The sequence below is a fragment of the Ascaphus truei genome, chromosome 1 (assembly GCF_040206685.1).
Source record: "Ascaphus truei isolate aAscTru1 chromosome 1, aAscTru1.hap1, whole genome shotgun sequence".
Classification (NCBI taxonomy): domain Eukaryota; kingdom Metazoa; phylum Chordata; class Amphibia; order Anura; family Ascaphidae; genus Ascaphus; species Ascaphus truei.
The window spans coordinates 349,675,993-349,691,162 of NC_134483.1; positions in this window are offsets into that span (position 1 = coordinate 349,675,993).

A 15,170-nucleotide genomic window follows, 5' to 3' on the forward strand; every position below is an offset into this window, starting at 1 on the left:
ATGGAAAATGGGTCAGAGATACTTGGGCTCGAAAACCAGGATTCTGGGGGACACTTTGTAGCCCCTGTGTAATTCACCTCGCGGACCCGCAAATCATGCCTGCATGTCGGGGAGAATTATGGGACTATTGGTAACGTTGTCCCCTGAACTCCTGCAAACAAGTGTAACCCATATTCCCCCCCCCCCCCCAACCGCAGATAGGGTGCGTGTGAGGGGATCTATGTGTATTACCCAGTGTGGTGCTTTACCTGTTAGGCTCACAGGAGGCCTAAGCCTCCGCCACGGAGAGCCTGGGGCACTTGTAGGAATATTGATAACCTCTTTATTGGTGCAGCGCCTCCACCTGCGATGGCTCCCACCAGAGGGGGAGTGGTTCCTCGCAGGACAATTGTATATCACTCCACACACACACAGCATGTAAAACAAATGAATGACTTTACTCAACTAGCATAGGCAATATCAACAGGTGTCCCTCCCTAGAGGAGACACTAACTACTGCGTCTCGCAGGACGCTACCTCCTTCACCGGGTGCTCCCACCCTGTGTCCAGTAACCACACACAGTGTTTCCCCCACCCTCAAGTGAGATATATGTATGTGTGACTGCGCAGCCACTATGTCCTGTATGAATAGGTGATATAGTTGGTGCACTTGTTGGTTACCTGCCGAGCACTCCAGTGCCCGGGCCTGCCAAGGAACTTCACAAAGGATCAGATGCCAGTTGTATACAGGAACTACCGTCCGGGGCGATCCCACCCGGATGGCTGCTGCGGCGGCGGAGGTCTGAGCCCAAACCTCTGGATGGACGCGCAGCGCCCGCTGTGTCCCTAACTGGCTCTGAATAGTAAGGGGCAGGGTCCCTAACCTGGGGCCTGTCCCTGAAACAACTCACACTACTGGGTGGCTCAGGGCTATCTGGGGCCTCGGGCTGCTGGCCTAGTGCAGGGAGTCACTGACTCCTGCACCCTACCTCCTTCCCCTAGCACCGACTGACTCTCTCCTCAAAACCCCGCCAAATGTATCCATTCTCCCTGCAGGGCAATCCTCCAGCCCTATTGGCCACTCTGGGGCACCTGGTGCCTTCCACCCTTAGCCTCATGGGAATTGTAGTCCCGTGGAGGCCTCTATACCACTGGGGAAGCGTGTGCGATTCAACTGCGCATGCGCGACTGTCTAATGGCCGCCGCAGCGCCCTACCCTTATCCGCGTGATCCCAGCTCATGTGCGCGCAACCACAATGGCGGCCCCCACTAGCCGGGTGCGCCGCAGAGCCTCCTAAGGCTCGGAACGCTCCCTGCTCCGGCCCCCACCTTTGGAAGCAGCCGGCGGGTCCGTCGCTGGCTCTGGCGGCACCCGCGACCGCGCTGCCACAAAGGAGGGGGGTCTCTAGGAGCCGCAGGGGACCGGGGGTACACTCTCCCCCTGGTGAAATCCCAACGACCTCGCTTGGGTAGAAGGCATAACCATGTACAAACGGTATATAATAAAAATGCAGTACATAGAATATACATCTTATCACCTGTGCATTGTGCGACTTGGTACACCACATAACAACCACAGTAATACCCGAGGCCAGCTGAGTGTTTGCTGTTTGCTGAGACCAATTGTGGGATGCCCCTAACTGATAATGTGGGGATACCTCACTTTGACTTTTGTGAGCCTCCGCCGGGATAATCTCTTGGAGACCATGCTCTGGGGTAACAGTCACTGGTTCCGTACTACTTCCTCCCCCTGGTGGAAGGAATAGCACAGTGTCTCTTGGACAGACCTTTACCCAGCCATCCGCATCGCACATGCGGTATACAGGGAGGCCCTGACCTTTTCCTCTGTCCACCACATGATGAATAAAGTGCTCCATGTTGCGCATGAAGAAGGCAATAGTTACCAGAGTGGTCATAGCACAGTCTTTGTTGGCTCCATCAGTCACTTCTGAAGTGATGTCTTCTGGATACATCCCGAGCTCTGGGTCTTGAAACAGACGAACTGGGTGATCCTTTGCGTAGAAGTAAGCGCCGAGCGGGGCCTCTTTACCGGATATCTCCATCACATCCTGCAGGGAGTAAAGGTTTGGTGCCTCACCGTTGCATTGACATACGGTGGCCAACAGGTCCTCGGGGACGCTGTCAGTTTCCACCCCGGCTGTCTTGGGACCTGTCCCCGGCACTTCTGGGGCAGTCCACTCACTTTCTGAAAACTCGGGAGCGTTGGATCCCAGTCCTGGGACCATTTGGGTTTGAGCGCACGGGCTCACACTCAGGTCATGAGCCTTAGTTAGGGCCTTTTCCACGGCCGCCTCCATCGAAGCCTGTGGGGAGTAAGGAGGTTCCTCACCATTCCGCTGGCTTGCGATGGGTTCCTCCTCCTCCCGTCCCGTCTCCGGATGTCCCTCCGACACATTGGGATTCGCCACGGCCATGTGACTCTTCCGCAGCGCCGGCCGCACCAGCGCTTGCTGCCGAGGGATGTCGCTGTGCAGCGGGTCCACAGCAGGGTCCGCAACTGATGCTTCAGTTTCACTTGGGTGGTCCGCCGGCTGGCGCATCACCACGGCTGGTTGTTGGTCGCTGAAATCACTAAGAGAGGAGGGGGGTAGAGACACCTTACCTGCAATTCCGGAATCTGCGGTTCAGGAATCTGCAGTTTTGAGGGTGGAACAGAGTCTAGAACCGGGGTGCACGGACCCCCTGGAACATCTGCTACAGCCCACTGACTCGGTGCGTCCTCCGCGTTGCAGCTGTCCATTTTGGGCAATGTAGCTTGAAACTCTTGTGGTTCTAGAGTCTAGTCTAGAACCGTGTTTATAGCACGTGGAGCCTCCGAAACTTCCGTGGTTGAGGTAGAGGGGTTAACAGCATCGATTACCCCAGTAGACAGGTCATTAGCATCTTCCTCTGCGGGTTCTGGCTCTGGGACCGACTCTAGAACCGGATCTGGAACCACGGTTAGAGTGCAAGAGTCCTCCGAAACTTCTGTGAGGGAGGTAGATCGGTTACCTGCATTGACTGGCCCAGTATTGAAGTCGATCACTTCTTTCTTGGCGAGTTTCGTAGGCCACAGCAGCACGGGCTTCAGGAACTGTGCTCGGCAGCAGGCACATTTGGATCCCCAGGTCAATTTGCCACCCGGGAAGTCACACTTGTTATAGACACCTCGTATGCATCCCTCTTCATCCACCTCTGCCGCCTGATATTCTATTAGTAGCTTAAAGGGGTCAAAGTCCATACCACCAGACAATTTTAAGTCCTTTTGCAAACAGAGGCACAACAGAAAGGATACGTCCCCTCCTTTCATCAGCCCGGCTCCATACAACTGAGGATGCTGTTTACTACATATTTTACCTTTCCTAAGGGGAACAGAAGTTACTGACTGAGGCTCACTGTGTTCACTCCCCCTGGTGGAATCCAGAGAAGGGGCACGCTCTTTCAAGGAGTGATTCTAGCTCTGCGCTGTGCCACTCACATTGCGGGGGCGGGACTCTGGCTTTCGCGCCAAACCCGGACAGGTCTTTGCAGAACATTTTGGTGCAGACTGACGGTCAGCCACACGTGCGCTTTCCTGACTTGGCGGGGGACGCCATTTTAGGTGGGACCCACTGCATGAGGGAGGCTCCATTTTGATCACAGTCCTATCAACGGCACTATGGCTCTTTGCATATACAAGGGGGTAGCCCTCAGGCGGGCACTCTGGCATAATCAGTGCGGACGGTGCCTCTGACGGGCATATATCTTCAGTGTGGGTTGCCACGAAAAGTATCGTTTTCCATATGGACGTGGGATCGTGTTCTTCATCTAAGACACAGGCGTGCGGCCACCCAGGAATTTTACACATATAATACATGACCCTTGAAGCGGGTATAGTTGCGGGAAGGCCTCCTACTGCCACCACCTGGCGGGGTTCAAGATATTACAAGAGACAGGGGGTGCCCAATGCTACATCCAATTGACAAAACATATATGAGGAAAAGTATAAAGTAAAATACTTCAATAAGAATAATAATCTTAAATACTTGGTTATTTAGTTAACCCTTTGGCCAAAGGCGTCATAAGCCTGCTTACCAACGTCAAGGTATAACCAAAATAATGCAGGTCCTACACTACACTACATTGTGAACCCTTCCTTTTACCTCTGTAAGAGGGGAAGAACCATTATAGGTCTTGTTCCTGCAGCAAGTGAAATGACCTCCCAACTTAAAAAGGTGAAGGAGGAGGAGTGAGCTCTGGGGGGAGGTGCCACAGCCTCCAATTGACTGCTACCAGTCAGACATTGATTAACACACATTCCCAGCAAGCTCAAACTCGCACACCCACCACATGATGAATATATATTTATGTCAACCAGAGAGCTACTGAGCGTGGCAATGGTATACAACAAGAGACAGGGGGTGCCCAATGCTACATCCAATTGACAAAACATATATGATGAAAAGTAGAAAGTAAAATACTTCAATAATAATAATAATAATATTAAATACGGGGCTAAACAAGTGTAGCCATGCATAATAATGGACTGCAGACATCTTCCCTGTTGGCAGTAAGCCCTGGTAAGTACAGGCCTGCCAGCAGTAGTTATGGAGGTTTTCCCTCACACCCTGGTGAGGTGCCCTGTGTATGGATGGGAGTGGCTACATGCTCTGAGTCCCTGTATAGTGACATCAGAGATGTGCCTGCCCCTGAGGTATAAAGGGCACAACACTGTCAGTTAGATGTGGTTGAGAAGCAGTGGTTGCAGTTGTTGCACAGGGAGTGCAAGATAGTTTCGTGACCCTAGTGCTGTAACTAGTGGCACAAATATTCTAATCAAGCCTGTCTAGGCCACACTGTGTCCAGGGACCTGGGCATAGGGGTGATCTCCCTAAAGGGAGAGGGGATCCCACTCCAATTGAGGAGGGCAGTACCTGGCAAAGGGACAGCACGGAGGAATGTGCGGCTAAAGCTGAGAGCTGCATGGGGCAGTCTGCTACATACAGATCATCAATAAATATGCCCTTGTTAAAGAAAACCCCACTGTGTGAGTGTGAGATTACTCTACAGTGGCAATCACCACCGGGAAGGAGTTCCTCACCAGGACCATCTCCCTGCGGAAGCATAGATCCTGATGAGGTGGAGGCGCTGCACATGATGTAAGTTGGACTCGCACCCACTACCTCAGCTACCTGTCCTGATGACATCCCCTAATACCATCAAGCGGGAGACTCAGGAGTCCTGTTACTTGCAGGTGCACCACCATACACGATCACGTAATGGGGACCGGTTAGACCACACGGGCAAATGTGAGATTGGGGGGGTCAGACAAGGGGGTCCACCCGTTACATTTGGAGGCGCTGCTGAGATACCTGTTAACAGGACAGGCTTTTGCTAGGCACACGCTAGGAAACAGGGAGAGTGTCTGCTGCCACTTTGTGCTGCGTGGGACGGAACCAGGGGTAGTCGGGGAGCTGCTGGAGCTGCAGGTTGCACAGACGCCTTGGGATCCGCTAGGGGTTAGTGGGTCTGGAGCAGGGGGCTATTGCTGTCCTAGTCGCATTGAGGTAGCGCTAGTGGGGGATGCCCGAAGGGGTAAACTGGTAACTTAGGGCAGGAATTCTGGAAGGGTCCGCGCTAGGCTAGCCAACAGTAGGCTGATGCCCAAAGTGCTGCATGGAAGAGCCAGAGTACTCTAGTCTCCATTCCAGATCACTTGACCAAAAGAGGAGCACAGACTGGAGGAAGGAGAAATAGTAGACACCGAGAGAGTGAGCCTAGCCTGAGGTAGTGCAAATACGAGTCAGATCTACGTTAGGTATACAAGGTGGTGCACAAGGCATGTTTATTGTACTGATGTGGTAGCTGCCCCGCAGAGCGGAGCTCCATGTACAAAAACCACGTATTCAAAGATCGAGAGAGAACCGTCAGAATGGAGGATCTGCACAGAGCAGAAGGTCCAGGATGGCGGTCAGAGGAAGAACACGCATATGATCTGTGCGTGGAAGAAGAACAAGCTACAGAAGAGACTTTTGTGAGCCTGTTGTGGAATAGCGTGAAAGCCGTGGCTGCGCCGTGTTTGTCTTGTCTATGCTCTCGAGAAAGTACCCTCGAGGCTAGTGAGGACGACAGTGTTGCTGGATGGGAGGAAAGAAATGGACTTTGTTATAATTCAATATACAAACAGCCAAACGCTACCTCAAATGAGACGCAGAAAGACAGTACTAACCAAAATGGCGGTTCCCGCGTTCCCGGGACACTGCGTGGGCCAGCTGCAGAAAGTCTTGCAACTGTGCAGTTTGCTAATTGTTGGCCAGGATTGGCGCCAACGAGAAAACCCCACCCTGTTGGGGAGTTTGGCGCGAAAGCTGGAGCCGTGCCCTCATGGACTATGACTCACTCTGCACCTGTGCTGGGTCAGCCTACAAGTCTATGAGACATCCCCCTAGTTTCAACCAGGGGGAGTGGTTTGCAGTTCCACCGGATGCCGATGGAGAAAGTAGGAGGAGGGGTTGTCAAACCAGCCCCTGCACTCCAGTTGCGAAGAGCCATTGACCAGTACAGACCTCTGAAACGAGTACTTCCTCTGGTGAATGTGGCTGGGGTATCTGAGAAAATGGAACAGAGTCCCTTGATTACTACACATCCTTACTCGGCTCCAGGAGGCTTCCTGATCCTCCGGGTAGAGGGTGTGGAGACGGTGATGTGTCTCTGCCTGCAGTGCAGACTGCCGGGCGGAGCTGTGGGCACTGCGGCCCGATGCCAGCATTGTGGACTGCAGTACCTGTGGCCCATGTCGACTTTTGTGCCGGTACAGGCTGTGGAATCCAAAGCCGATGCCCCGATGTTGGCCGCGGAGCTTCCGGGTGCATTGTGGCAGGAGGATGCTGGTCCCGAAGAAATGGGACCCGGACCGGTTCTCAAAAAGGAGAAAAACAGCCATCGTAGGGGTGACCGAACAGGAGCCCATTGCCGGTCTCCTACTGGGATACCCCGCCCGAACGCCAAGCTGGAGTCCTCGGATGAGGAGTGTGCCAGGCTGGCGGATACACAGGACTTAGTGACAGAGTACCATACCAGTGGAACACCTTGGCGAGATGCTATCCCTCATGGTGTGGAGACACGGAGTCGAGTGTCGCCAGTGCCGAGACAACCCGAGCGGCGGAGTCCCACTGCCGTGGTGACTAGCGGTTCGGAAGGAGGTCGATCCACCCCGACACTACGAAATAGTAAGCTAACGCAGTGTTCGTCGCAGACCCAGGGGGTGGTGGTGGTAAAAGAAGAGCGGATCCAGGGCCAGACTGGATCGCGTAGCAGACGGGCGTTGCTGGATGTCCTCGTGGAAGAAGAGGTCCCAATTGGGGACCCAACCCAAGATGGCGCCGAGGCACGTGCGTGCAAGGAGAACATTCCAGACGACCAGAGTGGCATCGAGTGGGAGATGATCACGCCTCTGCGGTCGAGCAGCGGAAATCGATCACCTGCTGCCAGAAGGAATGGGCGCTCGAGTCGGAGAGCCAGAAGCCCAGCTACTGGAGAAAATAAGGGACTTTGTGGCGGAATCGAGTCAGGTAGTGCCGAGGAGCAGGTCGTAACCCTGCCCATACCCACGGTCCGGTCCCGTCCCCAAACCCCATCCACTCCCAAAGTTAGCCCCACGGCCCTAGTTAAAGCTCCTGTCCCTGTCACTTTTTCATTCGGGTCCACTTCTAGTCTAGGGATGTCAGGGGATTCCCGGGGTCCTTCTGAGGATCGGACTGAAAGCCTGGACTGGGGAACTTCGGATGAGGGATCAGTGGGAGGAGGGAGGATTTACCGACACGTGTCTGTATCTAGTGATTGCCCTAGTGTGTTAAGTGTTACAGTTGGGAACAAATCACAGTACCGGGGGATTGTTACGCCTTCTGAGGGTACTTCAGGGGTATCTTCGGGTGGGCCTGAAGAGGAAGAGCCACTAGAATCCCGACAGGAAGAGGTATGGGAGACTAGATGGTGGGCGCCTCTATACGAGGGGTATGTAGCATGGATAGATCGCACCCGTTTCATTTTAGAAAGGGATGGGATAGTTGACCATTGGTGGGCCCCAGGGGAGTTCAATGATGACGCGTACCTTAAGGAGTTGCGAGTGAGGTGGGACAAAATTGAGAAAGGATTAATTACGCCCCCGAAGGATTAGAGGGTTTCTGTGGAATCAGACGAGCCCTTATCATGGGTATTGCCGGGGAGGGCGGGACAAGCTAAATTGACCCGGGCCTGCCGTGCAGAGCGAGCTATTGTTGCAAAATATAAGAGGTCTCATGGGCTTGAGTACCCTTATGTTCCCGAACCTCTTATGAGAGAGATAGAGGAGAATCGGGAGAGATGGCTCCGGACTGACATAGAGTATTATATTGTCAATAAGGGAGGTGCCATTAAGGGAATGCAGGCCGAACAGAGGGTTTCCCAACTAATGAGGGTTTGGAAGATCAGACGCAGTATCTACATGAATAAAGTAGTGTACTGTAATGAACGAGGCCTGCCCCGAGAATATAGCGTGACAGTCACCGATGCAGAGGGACGGGAGGTGAAGAAACCAGACCCTCGACACTATTACTAGGTCCTGAGATAGAGTGGTCTGCCTTTTCTTTAGCGCTCCCTGCTGGTCAGTGAGCATAACATTATAGCATTATTACGTGAATGTAATGATGTTTGACAATTTATTTGTGTGTTCTTTTGCAGTGTTTCCTGGCGCAAGGTACACCAAATTTAGGTCCCAGCCGGGACGGTGGGGATTCACCAGGGGGAGTATGTAGCCATGCATAATAATGGACTGCAGACATCTTACCTGTTGGCAGTAAGCCCTGGTAAGTACAGGCCTGCCAGCAGTAGTTATGGAGGTTTTCCCTCACACCCTGGTGAGGTGCCCTGTGTATGGATGGGAGTGGCTACATGCTGAGTCCCTGTATAGTGACATCAGAGATGTGCCTGCCCCTGAGGTATAAAGGGCACAACACTGTCAGTTAGATGTGGTTGAGAAGCAGTGGTTGCAGTTGTTGCACAGGGAGTGCAAGATAGTTTCGTGACCCTAGTGCTGTAACTAGTGGCACAAATATTCTAATCAAGCCTGTCTAGGCCACACTGTGTCCAGGGACCTGGCACAGGGGTGATCTCCCTAAAGGGAGAGGGGATCCCACTCCAATTGAGGAGGGCAGTACCTGGCAAAGGGACAGCACGGAGGAATGTGCGGCTAAAGCTGTGAGCTGCATGGGGCAGTCTGCTACATACAGATCATCAATAAAGATGCCCTTATTAAAGAAAACCCCACTGTGTGAGTGTGAGATTACTCTACAGTGGCAATCACCACCGAGAAGGAGTTCCTCACCAGGAGCATCTCCCTGCGGAAGCATAGATCCTGATGAGGTGGAGGCGCTGCACATGATGTAAGTTGGACTCGCACCCACTACCGCAGCTACCTGTCCTGATGACATCTCCTAATACCATCAAGCGGGAGACTCAGGTGTCCTGTTACTTGCAGGTGCACCACCATACACGATCACGTAATGGGGACCGGTTAGACCACACGGGCCAATGTGAGATTGGGGGGGTCAGACAAGGGGGTCCACCCGTTACACAAGATAAACACATTTTGACTCAAATATCCCACCTAAAACTCCCACTCCCGAAATCCCATGTTTACCGGATAAGGAGAACATGTAAAACCCCAAACAGGTTGGATTTTTGCTATACAGTACTGTACATTACATTGTACTTCCATAACCCACCACATCTTTATCTACAGACGCGTCCCTGCAAATCATACACTTTTTGCGGGTAAAATATCAGTACTACCGGTATCTCCGGTCAGCAACATTTTATGCAGATTTTAACTCTAGTTGCCCCCCAATATCTATCTTTAACCTCCCGCTCCCAAAGTCCCAGTCCTGCAGCTATTTCCTATATGGGACCCTAACCCCACTTGGCATCCCTATCTTATAACCCTACAGGGGACTATATAATGGGAACAGAATTACAGGGCAACACAGTAATGTACAATATTAGACCCAAGAGCTGACACTCTCAGCTCTTGACACACAGTTTTTAGGGGCAGCCAGCCGGGCTTCACCTTTATTATGAAGGCCGGCTACCCCCTACTGTCATAATCCTGTCCCCTCCAACAGAGAATCACAGTTTGTGGCTATATTCTGTGACTAAGGCCGCGCCTATAGTGCCGGCGACAGCGACGTCACCCATCGCCGCAAGCGAAAGTTGTATTTCGCTTTGCAGCAGCGACCAGGCTCCTGATTGGTTCAGGGGCTGTCACATGAGACGACAGACCCTGAAAAATCAAATAATTACAGCTACCAAATATCACGTCGCCACGTCGCCATTTGGCTGACTATAAGCGCACATGGCGGCGACAATGCATTTGTTTTCGGGCGCCTCGCGTCGCCGGCAATATAAGCGCGGCCTTACTCTACTCGTGTCACGTGTGTTCTTCCACTCATATAGCCGTCTTAAATAGTTTCCAGCCAGCAGCCGCTCTGATGCTTTTTCTCGTGGCTGTTACAGCCTAGCTCTCACTGGTCTCCTCTGCTCCCGTAGCTCATCAGAAGAGTGTCCAGCTGATTTTTCTTTCTTTCGCATGGGTGGTATAGCTGTCAATTTCTGTGAGTGCTATCAAAGTCACGCTCCACAATGCCTTGTAGCTGTGGACACAAAGCATTGTGCGGTGAAACATTGGAAACACCTGCTGTAATTGACAGCTATACCACTCACTCTAAGGAGCAGTTTGAGGCCTTTCTAAGCATGTAGTCGGCACACGGGCTCGGGAACCCACTATAGTGCCTGGGATCCGGCATTAAAAAAATTTGAAGGGGGGAGGGGGCAAACTCCTTGGAGACACTTTGCAAACCCCCTGTTGGGAATCACTAGAAAATATAGTTATGGGGATTAATGGAGGAACCATGTAATGAGGGTTCAAATATCACCTCTATGCTGATGCTACACAAATTTACCTTCCAACCCCTGACCTCACACCTGCTGTACAGACCAAAGTCTCTAAATGTCTTTCTGCTATATCAACCTGGGTGGCCCTCCGCTGACTCAAACTTATGTTATGTGCAAGACGGAACTCCTCATACTTCATCCCAATCTTGGCCCTACTGCCCCCTTAGGCCTCGTCCAGGGTGAAGCTGAGCGTGCTTTCACGCTCATGCGACCAAACACATGATCGCAATGAGACTGTCCAGTGTGAGCAGTAAAAAATTAGAGGAAATACTGGACATGTATGTGTATACTGGTATCACCTCTCTGGACATAGTGATCTGACCGGCTTGGAGGAACTGCGGGATTTCCCCGTGCAGGCAGAGCAGGGCTGTTGCGAGGGGGCTGGACAGCTTCCTCCATCCTGAGTAATGCAGGCAATCAGGAGGAGGTGTCAGGAGAGTAGGGGCGGGGCCAAGGAGAGGAGGAAACAGCATGGAGCATGTGTCTCTCTCTCGAGCGTGTCGCACCTTACGCCATTGTGTCCAGTATTTGTGGAGAAGCAACCTGGCAAGCCTACGCACTGCCCCACGCCTCTGGAATGCCCTTCCCCTCAATATTCGACTGGCACCCTCTCTCTCCATCTTTAAAAAACACATCTCTTTAACGGCGCATATGTGTAGCTCCGCTGTATGATTCTATATAATCACGGATGCACCGACCTTAGCCCCCTGCAGAGGCACTTACCAGAACACCCTCCTACTGTCTCTGTAAGTTCTCCCTAATTACCACTTAGATTGTAAGCTCTTCGGGGCAGGGACCCTCTTTCCTATTGTTACTGTCATGTCTGAAGTGCTTATTCCCACTATGTATTATATTATTATGTCACATCTATTACTGCTGTGAAGTGCTATGTACCTGAATGGTACTATATAAAGATATACATATAGTGTACACAAGTTGAGGCCCAATTGCTGTCTATTGTCTCGGGAATTCAAATAATATGAATGCTGCGCGCTGCAGGAACATGATGCCTGCTCATTCTTGCAAAACATGTGAACTCTTTCTGATGTGGAGTCACTCACAGATTGTAATTGTACGTAGCTTCAAGCTACTCTGACAAGACAACTTCACAGCATGTGCAGTAGATGCCTTAACATAGCAATCCCCCACCACACGTCTCTTGTATGTATGTATGTATGTAAATATATATATATGTATATATATAGACCATACGATACCGGTTGCAACACGACATCAAGGGACAGCACGCAGGTAAGTAAATCAAAAATATTCTATATATATATTATATATATATATATATATATATATATATATATATATATAATATATATATATATATGATACACAGAGAAGCCTGCAACAGACCTATATCAATATACTGTGCTAAAACCAGTTCAATAAGGTGTAAGTGATAACACCACTGGCGGTGCTGGGGATGGTAATAACATATAAACTTGGCACACACAGATGTTAACTAGTTGACAGGTAATAGCAACAGAGTCATAGCAAGATGCAGAAAATACTTAGCATGAGTCCAGCAAAAATAAGTGTCCTCAACTGAGAAGAGTCATCAGAAGTTCAGTGATGTTAGGTCGCAGCCGCAACCGCCACAGTGCGCATGCTCCTTGTATGATGGGAGCATCGGGCGGAACCACGCGATGCGGCAGGAGGAAATGATGACATCTGGGGGCACCACCGGATCCAGGGGAAACAAACAAGCCCCGACGTGCACGTTTCGCCACCTGCTTCGTCCGGGGGCTTAACGTGTAGTGCAACAGCAAGCATTTAAGTAGTCTGTTCAATTTGTGACGTGTGGAGTAGTCAGGAGAGTGAGTCAGCTGGAGAATAAACAATGGTAATCAGCTTTCTCCATGGACCCTGATTCGTTAAAGGGGACTGCAGTATGAGGCAAATAATAACTGCTGAGTGCAGGGAGAAAGTGAAATAAAGAAATTGGCGAAACGTGCACGTCAAGGCTTGTTTACTACATCTTGCTTTGACTTTGTTGCTATTACCTGTCAACTAGTTAACATCTGTGTGTGCCAAATTACATTCATCTCTATTGCATATTTTTGCTGTTATGCACACACGGCTTCAATACAGGGTTTGTTATTTCAGTAATTACTGACCGGCCGGTCAGAGTTGTAAGAGGCAAACACAGATTGCTTCTACACTCTTATTACCCCTTGGTGCAGTTATTTTCATGTACTAAGCACTCAGTACCACTTCTTTGTGTCCACATTATGTTTCAGTAGTATGCTCTCCTCTTAGACTGTATTCTAACTCAGTAACAGCTTATTTCAGCTTGTTATGGTTGTCTTTAAGGAGTTTCAGTACTATTCTACAGCAGGGAGGACACCACCGCTCCTTTTTAACCCATGCATGTTTATTTGTATTTGTGATTAATAAATTTTGTTACCTTTGTATGCTAGAGTGCTATCAGGGGATTCTTTTTTTTCTTCTGTGCAGGTATATATATATATATATATATATATATATATATATATATATATATATATATATATATATATATATATATATGTGTATATATATATATATATATATATATATATATATATATACAGAGGCGGCACACTTTATTAGAATACGGCTAGAGCTGCAAGCCGCGAGATTTCCCGGCTTTCATGTTGAATCCCCTCGGCGTGCCGCGCGTCACCGATGCGCGGTCACGCTTCATCGGGAGCGTGCGTGCACGGCGTGCGTGCCCAGGGCTCCCCGAAGGGAGCCCTGGTGTACCGCGATGTGGTGGATGGCGGTGGGGGGCTCCGGGGGACCCGGAGAGGGGAGGGGGAAGCCCCGATCGGAGGACCGATCCTCCGAGGCTCCGGCGCGCGCACGGGACACCTCGGCGCGCGCCCGGTATCTGTCGCGGCCGAGACCGGGTAAATGTTAGAATAAACTCGGCCGCGACAGTATATATATATATATATATACAGTGGTCGACAAATCACCAAAAAATCTACTCGCCGAACAAAAAAAACTACTCGCCACCTAGTACCACACGTGTGCTGCTTGGGCCAATAGGATCAAATTTGTTGATCAATATCATATTTGCTTTGTACAACTGTGTATTTATATGTGACATTTCTGATTCTCATGCATGCCTGCATATCAGGTTTCTCTATATGTATATTACATGAATTGTCATACCTGTGGCCCCCTTTAGGATCTATTTTAGGACCGGCCGGTCATCATACCCAGTGGGATCCTCTGATTATCTCTGTGTGTGTATAGATCATCCTCCTCTGCCCCCTTTTTTCTGCAATCTGGGCATCCTGTTTGGTGTTTTTTTTTGGTACAATTAGCAATTTTGTGGGATTTGAGATGACTGTGTTTTCCCCGTCTGGTATTGTTTTTTTAGATGTATGTCATTTTTAGTTTGTTGCAGTGTTTTTTCTGTCCATGATTAATAAACCCTTTTGCATTTAAATTATATTTTTCGTGATCTGAGTGCTTTTCATTGGGATTTCTGTCTTTTTTGTGTGTTATATATATATATATATATATATATATATATATATATATAAACACACAAAAAAGACAGAAATCCCAATGAAAAGCACTCAGATCACGAAATATATATATGTAACGGGTATTCCACCCCACCCAATCTCATATATAGTGTGGGTGAGTAGAACATGTGGTGTTACCGGTGTGGTGCGTATACCTGCAGGCTCACAGGAGGTCTGAGCCTCCGCTAATGAGAGCCTGGGGTGAATCCTCTGGAACGTTTCTTGGTTCAGCGCCTCCACCTATGTAGGATTCTATGGAAATGTAGAATGACCCTACATAGGAACCCAATCAGAAACCTCACACACAGTGATTATATAATAACTAAAGGACTTTACTTATGAACATATAAGACATTACACAACATCATAACCTTATGCAATACTGGAGCACCTTCTGCCCAATGTCTGGTGTTCCCACCCAGTGTCCTGTAACCCCCACCCAATGTCCCGTACTCCTACGGAGATCGTGGGTGACTGCGCAGTCACTAAATTAATAGGCCTGTTGGTGCACATATAATAGAGGTACCTTCCGAGCACTCCGATGCTCGGGCCTGCAACACTCTTCTCAAAGGGTCAATTGGCGAGGACTCCTCCAACCGAACTCCTGCACTTGTGGACCGCTAGGGCGGTCCCCTCGGGAACACAGTCTCTGTGGACCCCAACGTGGGTCCAACCGCTTTCCGGGAACAGCAA